Source organism: Cucurbita maxima, unplaced genomic scaffold (assembly GCF_002738345.1).
Source record: "Cucurbita maxima cultivar Rimu unplaced genomic scaffold, Cmax_1.0 Cma_Scf00050, whole genome shotgun sequence".
In the NCBI taxonomy this organism is placed as follows: domain Eukaryota; kingdom Viridiplantae; phylum Streptophyta; class Magnoliopsida; order Cucurbitales; family Cucurbitaceae; genus Cucurbita; species Cucurbita maxima.
Window position 1 is genome coordinate 98,654 of NW_019272066.1, and position 5,719 is coordinate 104,372.

Below are 5,719 nucleotides of genomic sequence, written 5' to 3' on the forward strand. Positions count from 1 at the left end.
CTACCTACTATGTATACCTTTGACGATTTTCTTTCTTTGTTGACCCTGTTTTTCGAAGGTAGCTGAAATCTTCCTTTTTTCAAAAGTCAATGAAAAAGTGGACGGGTATTGCTTTGTTCTTAGCTTGGCGCGCTTGCTTCCCTCTAAAGAAGCCCAACCGTAACGCCTTTCAGTCTTAGGTGAGAATCACTCAATTCTTTCTATACCGCCCTCTCTCGCAGTAGTATTTCCCTTAGCAGCATATCCAGTTTATTCCGAACATCTATCTCATTTGTCTCTTGAACCAAACCTTTTATCCCGCTCCGCCCGAATCAACATCAAATTTGAGCTAGGTCAGTCATAGGGTTATTTCCAGTCTAGTCTAGAATCAAGCAAGACCAAACAAAGCTGAACCTTAACTATGTACAAGGTACCTGTGAAAGCCCTGACCATGGTGGAAACATGCACTCGCAACCCAAAAGGAAAGCAAAAGATGCCCCGCCCCTTTCTTTCTTCTTTGAAGCTGAATCAGATTATCTGTTATGCTATATTAGGCTGAATTGATTAAGATTCCAGAATTGGAACTACAGCCTTAGCCCGGGAGGAGACTGAAGACTTTGGATTTGAACAAGAAACTATGTCCCCGCTTTAGGAAGGGCCTTAGCCTTAGCTTCAAGATCTCAGTTTGCACCAACCAGGATTTCCGTTTTCACCAAGAGCCGATTGCTGGAGAAAGCGATGGAACAAGATAGTTGTTTCTTTTTCTCTCTCTCCCGATTAGGTTTCGGTTAAGTAATCTGTCTATCCATCTAGTTAGGTTTCGACCAAAGTATGGTTGGGGTTCTGCAGTTGAGGATGAGGATTTTGGGGAAAAAGATTAACAGAATTCGGGCAAAACTCTAACAGGATAGGGAGGAGGAGTATACCATTGAGGATAAGGGTTGGTTATTTACATCCGAAAGGTGAAATTGCTGTAAATACTGTTTAACTACATGATCGACCGTCTTTCCCGTAAACTATTATGAGTTCGAGCTTGAGGACAAAGGGATAACCGTCTTTCCCGTAAACTATTATGAGTTTGAGCTTGAGGACAAAGGGATAGGATGAAGATTTGCTTTTTCCTATCACCTTCGGTGCCTCTCTGCTCTAACAACTATTCATCTGCTAAGATCTCGCCCAAATAGAGAAGTGAATCTAAAGGCCAAAGAGTGATCTTTGAACACTACTACGCATCCTTAAAAAGAGTCTCGTGTAAGGTAGGTATGGGTAAAGCAGGACTTGAACCTGCGACCATTAGGTTAAAAGCCTAATGTTCTACCAACTAAGCTATACACCCCAAAAAAGTAAAATAGGTGGGAGAATTGATGCAGAAAAGAAAAGAGGGCGGCCCCTCTTCTTCTCATCATATTCAAGGGGCGCGGCTCTGTATGAGGCTCGTACTACAGAGCAAGTGAAGAAAACGTAAGGGTGCGCGTTAGCACTCCCGCAAGAAAACGGCCTCGCTAACCCTTTATTGATTTCAAACTCAAGGAAAGCCTTTCTCCCTCCATATGAGAAAGATGCGCTCAAGCACCTAACCTATACAAACTAGGGGTTTGGGCTCAAAAGCCGGCCTTACACAACAAGCACCTTTATTAGTCAGGTTGCTTCTTTCTACTCATTGAAGATTCTATCCACAAAAGAAGGTCAACGGGGGATACTAATGTGGCTCTCACTGACACCATCTACGATAAGGTGAGTCATCTTTCTTTCCAGCCGCCATCCGGTTCTTAAAGCCTTAAATCAAAGAAGGGGAGGAGCTATATGTAATTAGGGTCTTTGTTGGCCATTGTTTCGGTCGAGCACTCTCTTTTCTTTGTCAAATTCTGTCTTACCAAAGAAGACTTTTGCCCAACCCGCGAAGGCTTGTGAAGTTGGACCAGGTACGAAGAATGAATCTATCTCTATGTACAGAAGTTGTTGGCCGCTCAAGTGTTCGAGCATTTTCCTTTCTCCTATTATTAGAGTGGGGTGGTTGGTTCCGATTCGAGAAGGGTAGAATACCTGGTCGAAGGTCCAGTATAATAGGTAGCCGGCGTTTTCGTTTTAGCTCCCGACAAGAACGAGAAATAGGTGATGTACCATCCTTGCTGCTACGTACGTTTTCGTTTGGTTTCTTCTTTCCGATTAACACCGAGAGCATTGCCTAACGAATCTCCAACATTGGTTTGTTTGTTTGGTTCCTTGATTTTGATCCACTTTGAATAGAGCATTGCATAATGAATCTCCAATATTGGTTTGTTTGGTTCCTTGATTTTGATCCACTTTGAATAGAGTATTGCCTAATGAATCTCCAACATTGGTTTGTTTGGTTCCTTGATTTTGATCCACTTTAAACATTGGTTTGTTTGGTTCATTGATTTTGATCCACTTTAGTTGGTATTTTGATAGCATTGCCTGCCTTGCCTAATGAATCCATGATTTTGATCCACTTTAGTTGGTTCTCCACTTTACGTTTGGTTTCTTCTTTCCGATTAACACTGAGAGCATTGCCTAATGAATCTCCAATTGGTTTGTTTGTTTGGTTCCTTGATTTTGATCCACTTTAAATAGAGCATTGCCTAATAAATCTCCAACATTGGTTTGTTTGGTTCCTTGATTTTGATCTACTTTAAATATTGGTCGGTTTGGTTCCTTGATTTTTATCGACTTTAGTTGATATATTGCCTAATGAATCTCCAACATTGGTTTGTTTGGTTCCTTGATTTTTACCCACTTTTAAACATTGGTCTGTTTGGTTCCTTGATTTTGATCTACTTTAGTTGGTATTATGAATCTCCAACAACAACAGTATACATTGCCTAATGAATCTCCAACAACAACAATATATCAACAGTATACATTGCCTAATTTTGATCCACTTTAGTTGGGTATTTTGATAGCATTGTCTGATGAATCTCCAACAATAACAATATACATTGCCTAATGAATCTCCAACAACAGTATGAATCTCCAACAACAGTGATCCACTTTAGTTGGTATTTTGATAGCATTGCCTGATGAATCTCCAACAACAACAGTATACATTGCCTAATGAATCTCCAACAATAGTATACCACACGACTCTCTCCAACAGTAGCATACCACAACTCGTGTAAAGATGACATCAAAATAAAATTTAATTTCATTTTTTAATATAATTTCCAATTTAACAACTTGGGTAAAGATGACATAAATTAACACAATGAATGTAGTACTTATTAATCATTTTTTGCAATAAGACTGACTAATGGAGATGTGGGCAATCGATCCCCCTACCTCTCGCATGCAAAGAGGACACTCTACCATCTTAGCTACATCCCAAATTGATAGTATTCTTTGGAGATGCTGGGTAACGATCCTCACACCTCTCGCATGCAAAATGATTACTCTACCATCTAAGTTACATCCCCACGATTCTTACACCACAAAACACTAAATTTCCTCCTGTCATCAATAATTGTGAAAATGAAAAAATATAATAACGAATTAAATACTTTCTTTTGGAGATGTAGTGTATCAATCCTCATACCTCTTTCATGCAAAGCGAGCACTCTACCATCTGAGGTACATCCCCACAATTCTTTTGTCACAAAATCCTAAACGTCTCTCCATCAATAATAGTGAAAATGAAAAAATATCGTCACTCATTATGTCATAAATAAGAAAATATTGAATAACAATAAAATAGTAATAATGAGGTATCGGTCCCAGTACCTCTCGCATGCTAAGCAAGCGATCTACCATCTAAGCTACTTTCCAAAAATTATTACATTAGAAAACCCTAAACGTCCGTCATCAATAATAGTAAAAATGAAAAACTATGCCTACTCATTATGTCGTAAATAAGAAAAAATTGAAAAGAAATAATATATTTCATTCCTTTGGAAATACAAGGTATCAATCCCGTACTTCTCACATGGGAAACAAGCACACTACCATCCAAGTTACATCCCCACAATTCTTACATCACAAAACCCTAAATGTCTCATCATCCATAATAGTGAAAATGAAAAATATCGCTACTCATTATGTTATAATAAGGAAATATTAAATAGAAATAAAATAGTAATAACGAATAGTTTCTTTTGGAGCTGCAGGATATCGATCCCCATCCCTCTCGCATGCTATGCAAGCGATCTACAATCTGAGCTACATTTCTGCAATTCTTACATTAGAAAATCCTAAATGTCCCGTCATCAATAATAGTGAAAATGAAAAAAATATCTCCGCTCATTATGTCATAAATAAGGAAATATTAAATAGAAATAAAATAGTAATAACGAATAGTTTCTTTTGGAGCTGCAGGATATCGATCCCCATCCCTCTCGCATGCTATGCAAGCGATCTACAATCTGAGCTACATTTCTGCAATTCTTACATTAGAAAATCCTAAATGTCCCGTCATCAATAATAGTGAAAATGAAAAAATATCTCCGCTCATTATGTCATAAATAAGGAAATATTGAATATAAATAAAATATTAATAACAAATAGTTTCTTTTTGAGATGCGGGATATCGATCCTCGTACTTCACGAGTACACTAAGCGAGCACTCTACCATCTGAGCTACATCCCCATAATTATTGCATCATAAAACTCTAAATTTCACGTCATCAATAATAGTGAAAATGAAGAAATATGGCTCAACATGTTATAAATAAGGAAAAATTGTAAAAAAATAATTTTTAATAATATAGTTAATTATAGATAGTTTTATTCTTGAGATGCGTGGTATCGGTCCCAATACCTCTTGCATGCAAAGCGAGAGCTCTACCATCTAAGCTACATCCCCACAATTCTTACGTCACAAAACCCTAAACGACTCGTCATCAATAATAGTGAAAATGAAAAACCACTCCTACTCATTATGTCGTAAATAAGAAAAAATTAAAAAGAAATAATACATTTATTAATCGATTCATTTGAAGATGCAATGTATCAATCCCCATACTTTCCACATGGGAAACAAGCGTTCTACCAATTTGAGCTACATCTCTACGATTCTTACATTAGAAAACTCTAAACGTCCCGCCATCGATTATTGTGAAAATGAAAAAATATCTCCGCTCGTTATGTCATAAATAAGGAAAGGGGAAAGATTGAATAGAAATAAAAAATTAATGACAAATAGTTTCTTTTGGAGATGCAGGATATCGATCCTCGTATCTCGCGAGTGCTCTACCATCTGAGCTACGTCATCAATAATAGTGAAAATGAAGAAATATCCCTACTCAACATGTCATCAATAATATATTTAATAATAGATAGTATATTTAATAATAGATAGTCTTATTTTAGAGATGCATGGTATTGATCCCCATACCTCTCACATGCAAAGCGAGCACCCTACCATTTGAGCTACATCCCCACAATTCTTATGTCACAAAACCCTAAACTTCTTGTCATCAATAATAGTGAAAAAGAAAAACTATTCAATATATTTAGTAATTGATTCATTTGGAGGTACAAGGTATCAATCTCCATACTTCCCACATCAAAAGTGAGTACTTTATCATTTGAGCTACATCCCCACAATTTTTACATCAGAAAACCCTAAACGTCCCGCCATCAATAATTGTGAAAATGAAAAAATATCTCCGCTCATTATTTCACAAATAAGGAAAGATTGAATAGAATAAAATATTAATAACATATAGTTTCTTTTGGAGATGGGGGGTATCAATCCCCGTATCTCTCACATTCTAAGCGAGTGCTCTAC

General features: G+C 37.2%; 1 non-coding gene across 1 annotated transcript; it reads right to left on the reverse strand.

The window, feature by feature from the left end:
* Positions 1-1,242: 1,242 nt before the first annotated feature.
* On the reverse strand, positions 1,243-1,315 carry TRNAK-UUU. The gene has a single exon. It is a non-coding gene; the product is annotated as a tRNA-Lys (tRNA).
* Positions 1,316-5,719: the final 4,404 nt, after the last annotated feature.